The 14,025-nt window shown below is 35.8% G+C and overlaps 1 long non-coding RNA gene across 1 annotated transcript; it reads right to left on the bottom strand.

Annotated features, from left to right (window-relative positions):
- Positions 1 to 2,611: 2,611 nt before the first annotated feature.
- On the bottom strand, positions 2,612 to 4,150 carry LOC136814191 (uncharacterized). The gene is made up of 3 exons (XR_010847609.1): positions 3,845 to 4,150; positions 3,329 to 3,429; positions 2,612 to 3,000 (listed from the first exon to the last, which is right to left on the bottom strand). It is a non-coding gene; the product is annotated as an uncharacterized lncRNA (long non-coding RNA).
- Positions 4,151 to 14,025: the final 9,875 nt, after the last annotated feature.

The following is a 14,025-nucleotide window of genomic DNA, read 5'->3' as shown; positions in this document are numbered from 1 at the left end:
AACGGCTTGAAAAATTAAATTCCTAACTTCCTAATATGTTGAAATTTCATATTCCGAAACTTTCTAAATACTTTTGAAGATGATTTTTGCTTTTTTCGAAATCTTTCATTAACAAGTCTTTAAAAGTAAATGAGAGATCTTTTAAATAATTTGTGTTTATCCCGGGGGGGGGGGGCAGCTGGGCAAAAGGACCGACGGGTATGTGCGGGTCCTAAGGGTACCTTTTCCAATATGTTTAAAATGCACTGTAAGGGTCGGAAAAACTAGAGATGCACTGTAAGGGTAGAAATTTCAGAAAATTCTTGAAAAATCTAGATATTTTGACCAAAAACGCTAAAATTTTGACCAATTTTTGCACGAAAGTAATTGAAAATTTGGGGGAAAATGCACTCTAAGGGTATGATTTTCACTGATTTTTGCTGCACTGTAAGGGTGCAATTTTAAAAGCCAATTTTTGGCCCGCACATACCGTCAGTCCGCAAACCCAGTGCCCCCCCCCGGGGTGTTTATGTGCGGATAAACTTTACCTGTGACATTAAAACAAACAATTCATATATTTACAAAGCATAGAAAACAGAAAATATGAAAAAAATAGTACGGTAGTGATGACTTTTTGCTAAAAAATTAAGTAGTCTAAATGAAATAATTCTGAATGACAAATTACACGTTTTGTATAAGAACAATTTTATTAGAACACGAGGCTGAAATTTGGCCAAAACCTAAGAACAATTAAGAACAATCTGAGCCTCAGCTTTCAGAAATTATCAAGAAAACACTTATTTTAATATATTTTAACTGATTTTTAAGTAAAGAAACTAAGCGGCTAAGAACATCATAAGAACATTTAAGACTGGAAAATTGCAAAAATTAAGAACAGCCCAGCCTGAGCAAGAATTTACTGGTTCTTATAAAAAATGCGTGTAATTTCTATAATTTAATTTCATTTTCAATAATAAAATAACTAATCTAAATTATAAGTTTTTAGAATCTTCGTCCCTATCAAGGAATAGATTTGCCATAGGGCTTCAAAGGACATTAAAGGATACATTGAAATTTCTATTCCCGTAAGTGCGAAATCCTCGTTAAATACTTTGGGAATGCTTTCTACAATGGAGATCAATTCTACTAAATTATAGACATTTTTATAAGCATACTGCTAACAAGCATATCCAGACTGATCTCTTGGAAAAATTAAACATTGCCTATAAAGCATATGCTGAGCCTCAGTTAACAAAATTTCAAATAATTTAATCTCCTAAATCACAAAAAAAAGCCTTTGCGAGTTTGAGAGAGAGAGAGAGAGTAAACTTTCAATGTTTGGGAAACTGGAATTGATTCCTCACATCGTCGCCAAAAAGGTTCAACTTACATACCGGGTGTTTCAAAACTATTTCTAATATTTTTTTGATAATTAAAACAAGACTCTCGAATCCGAGTAGTAAGTCAAACTTCCTAGAAAAAAGTCAAAAAGTTTCTTGAATGGGCGGATGGTGGAACAAAGTTATGGGCGGTGGGGTTTTAGGGAAGATTTGGGCGCCTGAGGGTATTAGCCGGTATTATAAATATAAAAACTAATGAAGTAAAAAATATGAAAAATATAAAAATACTGTATAATAAATTAAAAGATTAGGCAAATCACTCTAAAATGATGACACTATGAATAATGAAAGCTATGCCAAATAAACTCTTTTGTGCTCAATTAGGGGAGGGTAGAAAAACCATAAAGTACAAGTCATTTATTAAAAACTGATATTTAAGATGATTTTCCCAAAATGCGCTAGTCTGAATAAACGTCCCACCTACTTTGTAATTTTTTAAAAAAAATTGTGGACTCCGACATTTTGACAAAATTAATTTCAGGGGTAAACCAAAAGTCTCTCCATTTTCTCAATTTAACATATTCTGGGATATTTTTGAATGCCTTTGAAGAATATTTTCAAACCTTAAACACATTATCCAACGAAAAATCTGCACAGTAAAAGAAGCATAAATCTGAACCAGACCGAAAATTTTTAAACTTCACCTTGTTATTCAGACCCCCACTTTTATTAGATTTTGCAATATTTTATCATAATTTATAATATACTTGGGACCTAGAGTACTTTAGGCGTACAAACTTTCGCGAGCAGAAACTTTCGCGAGGACGAAAAATCGCGAAATTCACGACATTTACTTTCGCGAATTTAACGGGAGAATATTTTTCGCGAGCATGAACGAAATACTTTAAACCTGTATGTTTTTATTCTGAGCATGAACTTTCGCGAATCAAGACGTAAAATTGAGAATTTTCACATGAAAAAATGGCTTAGAGGGTCAAGCACTTCTTGGATTAGCTTGAAACATTTGTCCTTTGACTTAGTAGTCTTTTAGCAGGCTAAAAAGTGCCATAAAAGTTACATTTTATTCAAAGTTGGAAGTTTTACAGATTTTCTACTTTGTCAAGAATTTTTCGCGAGCATAAACTTTCGCGAATGGCCCTTCCTAGAATTTTTAAAGACATTTACTTTCGCGAAAAGGGCCAAAATTCGCGAAAATCGCGAAAGTTTCTGCTCGCGAAAGTTTGTACGCCTAATAGTCAAAAATGAAGGTTGTTAAGCCCTTTTCAGAAAAAATTCATATAATGGGAGGGAGTCTTATAAAATTATATTACGGTAATATTTTCCAAAAATATGACCCACAATCTCACTCCAGTCCTCAGTTTAGTTGTTCACTTATTAGACTGAGGTTATTGTGCTATACAACACGTGATGGTACAGTATTGTCAATCCCTTGAAGATGGTACAGATTGACTCTTACAGTTAAGCATTAAAGAGTGCAAGAATACCTTCTATCATTCAGCAACCAATTATTGCAATGAAAATATATTACCAAGTTGAAACGAACTACCACATGAAGCATATAAATATCTTGATTGCATGGTAGCAACATACATTTTTGTTTTGCAGCATCGTTTTTCAAGTGCATTCAAAATCAGCCAGTAACTGTCCTTACGTCATGACCCTAATAAAACAAATAGAAATTGAATCAGTATTGAAATCCAGGCATACAAAATGGTGTATAACTAAAAGAGGTTTGTAAAATTGTTGATAAGTTATTTACAGCTTTCAGTAGACTATAGAAGAAAGACCCTTTAGTAAGACAAATTATTCAGATTGTTTCTATTTCTAAAGAGTTCTAAAAAAGGTTACAAAAACTTATTTTCAAAAATATTTTGAACTTAGGTCAAGACTTTGTGTACTGTAACAAAATTTTATCTTCTTTTGATGTACAATGGAATAGTATCATCAATAGTCTTGTATTACTGGATTATATTACAAAAAATACTTACCGTGTTGTATTTTGTTCCTTGTTCAATGGATAAAATGAATCTATTTTCAATGAAATCCCCAAAACTTCAATGGCTCAATGTCGACACACATTCAATGTATCCTATAAACATGAAAGTTTTATGAAAATTTGACACACTGTAACAGAGTTTAAAAAGTAATTTCTCTGTTCTACACATTTTTTATAAGCAATCAGGCTGCTAAGGCTTGAGGCCTCAAATTTGTCAAAATTTTCCACTATCTCGAAAAGTGACAGCTGTTTTAGATGATCTAACCATGGCAAACTATAGCCCTTTGACCCAATACACATAAATATGGTATAATATTAGGGGTATTCAAAGCAATTTTTTCAGAAAATGGACCAGAATGCTAAGTAACCCTAGGCCTGACCAGAAAATTGGAGTTGCTTATTCAAAAATGTGTATTTAATCATGTCATCTTTTTCAGTTCCATAGCAAAAACAAAAACGTCAACATTTCTTTGTTTTTAGACTAAAAAACTATGTCTGAAAGGCCTACCTTCAGCTATGTTATCATTTGATATTCCACGTTGAGTTTAATTTATCATCATTTTTTACTTCAACCATGTTATGACAAAATCTTCATTAATTCTAACAGGGAAGTCAGAATAAGAATTTTCCAAAATAAAATGATCTGACAGCTTGCATTCCAACCAACCAACTTTTATTTTATCTCCTGAAAATGGAAAGACAACTAGTTAAAACAAAAGTGACCAGCTTTGGTCCAGGGGGATCAAGCAGTTAGTACAAGACATCATACCAGTTGGTGCCTGGTGGTGTGTTATGTGAATTTGATTTCCTTACAAAAATCGTAAAATCGGTTTGCAAGTTGTCAGAGAAATTTATTATCTAAAATATTTCCTAAAATGTTGTAATCTCCTATTGAAAGATAAAAAAAATTATTTTATCTGATTATATTCTTTTTATCTGTGTCTGTAACGGTCGAAAACCTACTTTCAAGGGTAGTACTAAGTGTATACCGTGAGTGGTCCTAAATTTGACAGCCTTGCTTAATTCCAACCCCCCCAAATAACGGGTATGAAAAAATTCTATGTCTCATTTGCTACCGTAATTTCTCTAATTTAATACGTCCTCTAATTAATGCGAGGAAATTATTTTCGTCATTTTGAACTAATTTAAATCCGCTAATTATTAGTGCGAGCACCCATTTACCTACTTTTGATTTTCCTCTAATTTAATACGGTAAAGTTCAAATTTTCCTCTAATTATAGTACGAACTGATTTTTTCAGGATTAGTTTTGTTCTTTCAAATTTTTCAAATTTTCAAAAATATTATTTACAATTCAAAAGGGTCGTCATCGTCATCGTCTTTTTCAGTGGCATCGTCCTCTAAATCTAAGATAGTTTTAGCATTACCCATGCATTGTTCGTAGAATTCTCCACTTCTCACTTTGCTTGGATCAGTTGTTGTGATGCCACATACTTCAAATGATCTGGCTACCATCTCTTTGTCGTTTGACAGAACTTTGTGTGCTTTCTCAACCCAGTCTACAATATCTTGTTTGCTTGGTGGTGGAAGCTTGAAGTCGGGTTTTGATGAGGGTTCAGGCATTTTCTCGATGACTTTAGATACGTGTTCAACCCAACATTTTCGCAAAATGGCTTTGAAAGGTTTGTTGATGCACACATCCATTGGCTGGCATTTCGATGTGCATCCTGCTGGTATCATTAGAGCATCGCATTTATTTTCAACCAAACTTACTCTGGATATCATCCGTTTTGTGTGCTGCAAATGCGTCGTACGTTAACAGCGAATTTTCGAACCCGATATCCTTGGAGACCTTCTTGATGTATTCTAACCAGATATCATCAAGCCATACTTTCATGAGATGCTCGTCCATCCAAGCCTTTTCTTGGCATTTTACCACAAATCCTTCCGGTATTCGCAGTTTTCTCAATGGTTCTTTCGGTTTTGCCTTTGAAGATTACCATTGGAGGCAGCATGGTTCCGTCTGCAGCAGCTGACAGAACTACGGTGACATGCTTTTTCTCACCACCTGATGTTCTCACCACACATTCTTTGGTACCGGTTTTAGTGATGCTTTTAGCTGGTACCATATCAAAAAATGCCGGTGTTTCGTCCATGTTCCCAACAAGTGACAAGGGATATTTACCGATCCTCATGTAGCGACCAGCATCAAGATAGAACTTAGTGATAGAAGATTCTAGTTGCTGGGGAAGCTTTTGGCTGACAGATGTTCGGCTGCGTAGGGATAGTCGATGCCTTGCGAAAAACTTTTGGACCCAACCACGACTAGCATTGAATGTGGGATTGTGAGGGCAGATAACACTTCTTCCCTTCTCCTGTAAAGCGAGCACAGATACTGGAAAATGCATATCTCTTAGCTTGAGAATCCAGCATACAAGATCATTTTCAACTTCTAAGGGGTATGTTAATGGCCTACCAGCTCCTGAACGGTTTCCTTTGTCAATCGGTTTAACGTTTCTAGGGAGGGTTTTCACAATATTACGAAGGGTGGATTCGTTAACATTAAAAGCTTTGGCAGAAGCCACAAAGTTTTGCGTGAGTAGGTAGTGTTCTCTCATTTCCCTTTTTGTTTTCTCGGTGTAACGTTTTCTGGTGGAGTGTTCAATTTCGTTGGCATTCTTCACGCTGTCAGGGTTTAAGTAAAAGTTGATGATAACTGAATCAAAATACGTGGCTTTTCGTAAGAGATCGTTGTAGTCATGATTCCTTTCCAGCATTCGATTGATTTGGTCATCTGTAAGTGAATTTGGTGGTCGTCCGACACGCTTTTTACTCGGTGGGGGTGCTGCTGCTTTACCTGAAATGGTAAAAATAATAATTCAAATACTTTTACCAAAAAAATACCAACTATATATGGTAATTTTAACGCAAAGGGAAGATTTTATTTGTTCTTCGCAGAGCAAAATAGTATGTACTTACTTCTTAGATATACCACAGAGTCATCAACTTGATTTTGTCCAGGTGCCAGGAAAGATGTAATAGTTGACTGGCGTTTCCTTTTGGTATTCGATGCTTGTTTTAAAAAACCGATTATATTCGTTTGGGTAGACATTTTCTTTCGAAGAACAAGAACAAAATAAACCACACGTGTAAGTTCAGAAAGATAGATCTCGCGAGTGAAAAGTGATGGCCGAAGAAAACATTCGAATGTCAAAAACATTCGATTGTGCTGTGAGTTTTTTTAACAAACAAAGTTCCACTGCAGCGACTTCTTTTTTTCTCAGGTCGTTTCGACAAGAAACAGCTTTGCGTATACACAACAACAAAAATGTGTGACAATCTTTTTAAATCTCTTCTTGTTCAAGATTTAAAAATTCCAATAGTATTGGAAAAGGAATTTACAGCTGCTTGTTGTATTAGAGGATACCATATCTACAGCTGGACTGGGTGGACTGCTGATATCGGCTCCATTTTGACTGTGAAGCCAGAAGTTAGACCTGGTGCATTAGTCGAAGATCAATACGCGATTGCTATCTGTAGTGATGGTCAAACGGTTGGACACGTTCCCAAATTTTTGTCAAAATTAACATATTTTTTCATCAAGAATGGAGGAGGATTGTCGGTGAAAATTACAGGAGAAAGGAGATACTCTCATGACCTGCCTAAAGGAGGAATGGAAATTCCCGCAAGCTTTATTTTTAAGACTGAGAACGCTGATCTTTTCGCCCAAATGAGGCAGATGACACGTGAAAAGTTGGAAGAGTTTGAAAAGAGAAGAAAATATGGGTTAGAAAAAAGCTTAAAAAAGAAAGAAACAAAAAACAGAAAATAAAAAAAATTGTCTTTTTTATTTTTCCTCCAATTTAGCGCGCCTTTACAAAGTTTTTCCTCTAATTATTAGTACGATAAAAAGATTCCAGATTCAGAGCAATTTATATCCTCCTATTATTAGTGCGACACCTCCAAAATAATTATTTTTTTGGTCGTATTAAATTAGAGAAATTACGGNCCCTTCTTCGGGCTTGAAACTCAATGGTTGGTTAATGGAGATTACCAAAAATTATTATCTGATATTCCGATGGCGGATTGGCGGCCGCCCACGCTAAAGCTTTAAAGGGAGCGGGCCAATTTCCCATCGGCGGAGAGGAATGATAGTCGGCCTTTGATGTGCCGTATGCTCAGTCGGGTTCAACTGTCCTTACCCGTATAGCTTGAGAAAACTGCTGCTCAACCCGACAAGCCCCTAAAATGAGTGCTGCGCCGGCAGTCAAAAACTAATTTTTTATAGTTTTGGCACCTCAATAATAAACTAATTACGAATTCAAGGAGGGGAAGTGATGGAGGCACTTTCATGTATAGATCCTGTTTGTTTTTGGTTAATTTTGCTGGATTTCTTTTGCAATTTGAATTTCTTTATAATACGTTTTTGTCATTATTTTTAGTATATACCATGGGATCATCCCCCCCCAGGAAGATGGGGGGGGGAATCAGATTTTGGTGCCAGGGGGGAAGTGAAAATTTCAAGCTTGATGGGGGGAGAAAGGCGAATAGGGGGTATATTCAGTCCTCTACCTAGTGGGGGGAGTAATAGGATAAATACAGACCTTCCTGGTGTGTTTGGGCATTCAGGCTTATGAGCCTGTCTTTCTTGGGATTTTGAGAGTCTTTTTTTTGCTATAGTAGCTTGCGAATTGAGGCGAGTCTGGATCATCACTTCGCAACCCTTATACAATACGGCTAGGGGGATTTCCCAATTAGGGGGGGAGCACGGATTTTAAAGACAGGTGGGGGGGAAAGGCCAGATGGGGGATTTTAGCTCATATTAGGGGGGACCAAAAAGCTGGAGGACGCCATGTATACTGGTATATAGTGTATTTTCTGTAATGTGCACCAACTTAGAACTTTAGAAGAGTGTTTTTACACACAGAAAAGAAGATTGTTTTTGTTTCTTTTTGTTACTGATATTTTCTCAAAGGCAAAATCAAAGAACTTAACGAAACTATATTAGGTAAGTCTATTATACCTTTTTCAGTTACTTTCTTGTTGGTATAATCTTGTACTGCCCTCAAATTGGCTTTTGACCGCCAGACGACTGACAACAGTCAAAGTCTCTAGCAGCGGTACAAACATGTCCAAAACAGACAAATTTATCATAAAAAAGATACAAATATGGCTTAATATCAACCAGTATATCTTGGTTAATTTCTGTAGAAGTACTTTGTATCATATTTAAGTTTTTTGATGAAACTTCACTTTATGTGCACTCCCCGCCCAGCCAGGCCATTTTGCAATTTTTTACACATTGAAAATCAACTTTTGAAGTCCTGAAAACAATGAAGGTAAGTGTAATCTTTATCCCACTGTGTCCAAGCAAGTAGAAATTAGCAAGAAATTCATGTTTTAAGTTGCAATTATATATGAATTAAGCTAAACTAGGGTTTGTTTATATTTGTTTACATGACTTGCACCAGATTTGTTATTTTTTTTCAGAGAAGTATCCAATTTCGCATCTGGTGCTAGCTTGCGGCGATTGATCGTTTCCAAGTTTCCAAGCTCCATATAAATTTTCAAACGCGGTCTCGCAAAATTCCGTAATGTAAACCTTCCAGATGTTGAAAATTTTCCCGACCTTCAGAGAGCTTTAGCGTGTCGGTAGACGATGTTATCGTCCGTTACAGTATAGTAAAGGCGGGAAAAAATGGCGGTATGGCGTTATGGCGGTATACGGAAAAAAATCGGCGGGAGAGTTTCGAAGAAACGGACGATAACTCGCGTGTCGGATGAAAATTTCACCATCTGGGTTATCTGATATTCCGATGGCGTATTGGCGGCCGCCCACGCTAAAGCTCTAAAGGAGCAGACCAATATGCCCGAAATATGCCCGACCTTCAGAGCAAAGCGAGCAAAGCGTGTCGTAGTATATTTCCACATCTGGTACCAGATAACTGGGTGCCAGATAACAAAGGCAATCTCCATTAACCCGACCTCGACCTCGACCCTGACCCTTGAAAAAGGCCGACCCTTGACCCTTGGAAAAAAGCCGAACCTCGACCAAAATACAATAAAAAGCCGACCCTGGGTAAAAAAATGCTTTAGCGACTTTTATAAGATTTTTTTTGGATGAATATTCCAAAAACTGATCATTAGAACACTTAAAGAATACTTCAAGAATAGTGTCGTCGGTGGGGGGGAGGAGGAGGATGAGAATATTCTTCACAAGACCCCCGCCCCCGGGCGGGGCCGGGGGCATCATATTACTGACCAACATTTATAATCAGCCTCGTATCCATATATGATTGATATTTACATATTTACGTTTTACGTTGATGCAGGAGAGGGCAAAGACTCTCACAATGATAGTGACCCCCCCAAACAACCTCAACAACTGAACTGATGCACGAGAGATATTATATTATCTTCCCGATTATCTTCCACTCACAGTAAAACATCAAAAAGCAGATAATACGACCCGCCGGGCGACGAGGTCGACATATTCATTATTCTTATAAAAATCCCACCCCCTGCTTGTCTGCTCGACTTTTATATTAAAAAAAAAACACTGCCAAAAAAACTGTTTTTTTACCCAGGGTCGGCTTTTTATTGTATTTTGGTCGAGGGTCGGCTTTTTTCCAAGGGTCGAGGGTCGGCCTTTTTCAAGGGTCAGGGTCGAGGTCGGGTTAATGGAGATTGCCGATAACAAAAATTACTGAGGTATAGCAGTCAGTTGTCTGTACACAAACCCAATATCTACGGCTAATTTCAAAATTCATTGCCGTAGAGGGTCTGTTGTCGTCATTGTCTTTTCTGGTTTGAGATTTTTCAAACCAACCGCTACGATGGAGTGCTGTTGGAGTTTGGCGAGAAATCGGAGGCGATAAGACAAAATGGCCGTCAGAGTTGTCAGAAAGTATAGAAGTTTGTCGAAAAAAAGTTTTTTCATAACAAAACTGACATCTTTATTTTTTAATAATTGGAATAAAAGAGAGCTCTAAATGAAGACATTCTATTGCAAAATAACTGTTTTTGCACAAATCGAATGTTTTTTGTTTATATTTTGGATCTTTGAGTTCACGAACATGAGAGAGAAGTGTTGTTTGATTGGAATCTTGTTATTAAAGTGGTTTTAACTTCAGTTCTTTGCAAAAGAATATATATACTCAGAGTATCTCTGCATGTTTTTATGTTCAAATTCAGTATTACTTTTAAGACATTCGATCTATGTAGAGTGGCTATAGTTTGTTTTTTTGGCATAACTTTTGTAATTAAATTGTTTGTATTCTTCTTTGGCGGACTACATGAAAAAATAGGGTAATTGGAAAATAATTTTCCGTTAGACAATTTTGAATATGTCTTCGTTACTTTTCAGCTTTTAGTTTGGCTCAAAAACATTAAAAAAGCAGCCAAAACATGCTTAAAAAGTGACCCTCAATGGACCCCATCCCTTTGTTTACAATTGTCGTACTTTGGCGGCCATTTTATTTCAAAATTATACTTCATCGCAGAGGTCTCCGTACGGAAAAACTTTTATCAAACAGACAATGCGCACAGAGTGAACTACGCTACGATAATCGTGAGATACACTCTGGTACAGAGTAAGCAGTCAGTTCAATGCAAAATCTCGTATTACCATATTTGGAAGAAACCATTGCGTAATGTTATATAACTAGCCATAGCTTTCACTAACTGCCACCCGCTAGTACAAATGCTTGCAAAAACTAATTAATGCTAATTAAGGCTTTGTAATGCTTTATAGCAAAAGTTTGGAAATTATTTGGAATAGTTAGAATGATTCTTCTCAACAGCATTTTCTTTGAGATATCAATGAATAAGCTAACATATATAAATGAAACATATTTTTTTTCTAAAAATGTGAATTACTTTTTACAAAGAATAAAATACGAACCTTTAAACATTCATTAGGAAAAGTGTCCATGTAGAATCAATTACAGATACTAAACCAGTCAAAAGACATGCAACTATATCTATTTCAACCAATTTGAAATATAAATGAAACATAGTAGAACCAAACAGCATAAGAAATGCTATGAGCCAGAAACATAACGAGCAGGAACCAAAAATTGACAGGTAACAACGTACCGTCAACTGCTCCAACTTGGGACTATCTTACGCAACATGGGACGGCCATTCCACCACCATTTCACCGAACCTCCAGAGTCATTTGAATTGAGTTTAATGAACCACGTATTAAAAAATACACGATTCTCTTTCGATTTTACAGTAAGTGAAAATACAGTCCCATGTTGCGTACACTCGTCCCAAGTTGGAGCAGTTGACGGTACTTAGGAGTTTTTCCAACGGTTTAACAAAGGATATCGTGATCCAAAATTGTTTACATTAAATGGATTTTACCAGTAATCTAGAAGCTGTAACAGCGTCGTGTAAAGGATGGAAGATGATAGGACGTTGCGTTGTAATAGTATCAGTAACGAGGCAATATTGATGAGCAGGAAGCAGGTATTAACAGGGAATAGCGTACATTCAGGACTTTTTCCAACGGCATGATAAGGGATCTCATGGACAAAATTGTTTTTACATTAAAAAGAAAAGATATGCCAGTTATCTTGCAGTTGTAACAGCAATATCGTGTAGGAGGATGGAAAATCATGACGTAACGTGGTAATAGTAGCAGTAAAGAAGTAATATTGCGTTGTCAAGGTAAACGAATCCACATTCATAAAATAAGCTTTAAATTGAAAATAAGAAACATGAAATTAGATTCTATATGATGAGTGTACTGAAATTTCCTCAAAATAGTACACAAAAGGTTCTTTCAATTTCCGATAATAATTTCCCAAATAGTGCCTGGTAAGTGTCAACAAGAACAAATGCTAAACATAAAACTGCATAATAATAGACAGATCTATAAAAAAAGCACACTTTTAATGAAAAAAATGTACTTACTGTCAAAGTACTATAATACAGGATCTTTATGCATTCTTGTTGGGAGTAGAGTATGCTGAATGACGAGTGTTAGAATTTTGTTGCCAATTCAATTTCCAACAATAATCACTTTTGTTCATTATTCATTCATTATTGTTCTACTACTATCATTTTAATCATTGTTCATTATCGCTCTGTGGTAAAAATTAAACATCAATTCGTTCACATTATTGTAATCACTTAAAACTTGGAAGTAATAAATGTAAGGTATTTATATCTAGTTGTATCTCACTCAAAGTCACAAATAATACGTCTTGACTGCAGGAGAGACTACTTGTTTTTAAATTCTTCCAGAAATTTCCTAATCTCATAACAGATCACCATTGCTACGGCATATGATGATCTGAATACTTTTATCAGCCAATCTTTGCAAATCTGCGTGGAAGCCTGGTGCGTAAAAACAATATCACGTGAGTAAAATCGGTAAATTGATTGGACGAAAATAATGAGCTCTAATGTTGTCATTTTGGCGGGGAGAGAAAGTGAAAGTAGCTTTGGAAAAAAAATTTTTCTCGACTCCATATGGAGCAAAAACTACAAAAACACGTAGTGGAGACAGCAAGAGCAGAAAAATCCAAGGCAAGAGGTATTGTATCATGAAGAATGGCAACACCTAAAAGGAAAATCGTTGAAATAGGAATTTCTGAGATCAAGTTGAAATTATGTAGGGAAAATTGTATTTTTTGTGGTGTTAGTTTCCAAGACAAAAAGATAAAAAACTATGAGACTGTATCTTCAAATCAAGATTTTATTGACAATATTTTACATAATGATGCACTCCTGGAATGTCCTGAATTTAAAAAGATGAGATTTTGTATGAAATGTAAAGTTAAATTGAAAAATGTTGATGCAAAGTTGAAAGAACAGGAAATGATGAATAGACAATTATTGGAAACAAAATCAAAATATTTTAATGAAAAAGTAAAAACTAAAAGGATGTCGTCATCAAATAATCTGCTAACCTTAACACCTGGCAATCAACCCTCATCAAGAAAGAAAATAAATTTTACATGCACAACTCCTCGAAGAAATCAAACCACGCCTCAACAAAATCAAACCGCCACGCCTCGAGGAAGTCAAACCACCCCTCAACAAAATCAAACCACCCCTCAACAAAATCAAACCACGCCTCGACAAGATCAAACCACCCCTCAACGAAATCAAACCACTCCTCGACAAAATCAAACCACGCCTCAGCGAAATCAAACCACCTCTCAATTAAATCAATTCACCCTTCAACAAAATCAAACCTCTCCAAGAGCATCTAAAATTCCTCAAAGGATACAAATCACAACAACAGTAACTCCGCAAGCAACATCCATCATTTCTCAAGGAAAATCAAACACCCACATACCAATAGCAGAGAAGGAGGTAAAGTATTCTCTCAAATATTCTCTCCTAAAATGGGGTCCTTTGTTCCCTTTTTGCCATGTCCATAAATATTTCCTTGAAATGATTTTAAGATTTGATTTGATTGAAAATAATTTCAATCATTTAAAAATTTCCAACCACCAAAAGTATTGTGCGAGCTTCAGAGGAATTTTCGAAATAAAAAATATGAAAATAAAATGTAATTTTATTATAGAATATAGATGTTTTGAAGACAAAGATGACGTCAACTGGAAGAACAATAGCTTATAACCAAGCAAAAGTAATTTTGTCATTATATTATATTTTCAAATGTTTTCACATATAATTTATCTACCAGTTACCAGGTAAAAATTTGATCATAAGGATCTTGCATAAATTAGAATTCATTCAAAATCATT

The sequence above is a fragment of the Clytia hemisphaerica genome, unplaced genomic scaffold (assembly GCF_902728285.1).
Source record: "Clytia hemisphaerica strain Z4C2 unplaced genomic scaffold, Clytia hemisphaerica genome assembly, whole genome shotgun sequence".
Taxonomy (NCBI): domain Eukaryota; kingdom Metazoa; phylum Cnidaria; class Hydrozoa; order Leptothecata; family Clytiidae; genus Clytia; species Clytia hemisphaerica.
This window is presented reverse-complemented; position numbering and strand designations above follow the sequence as displayed.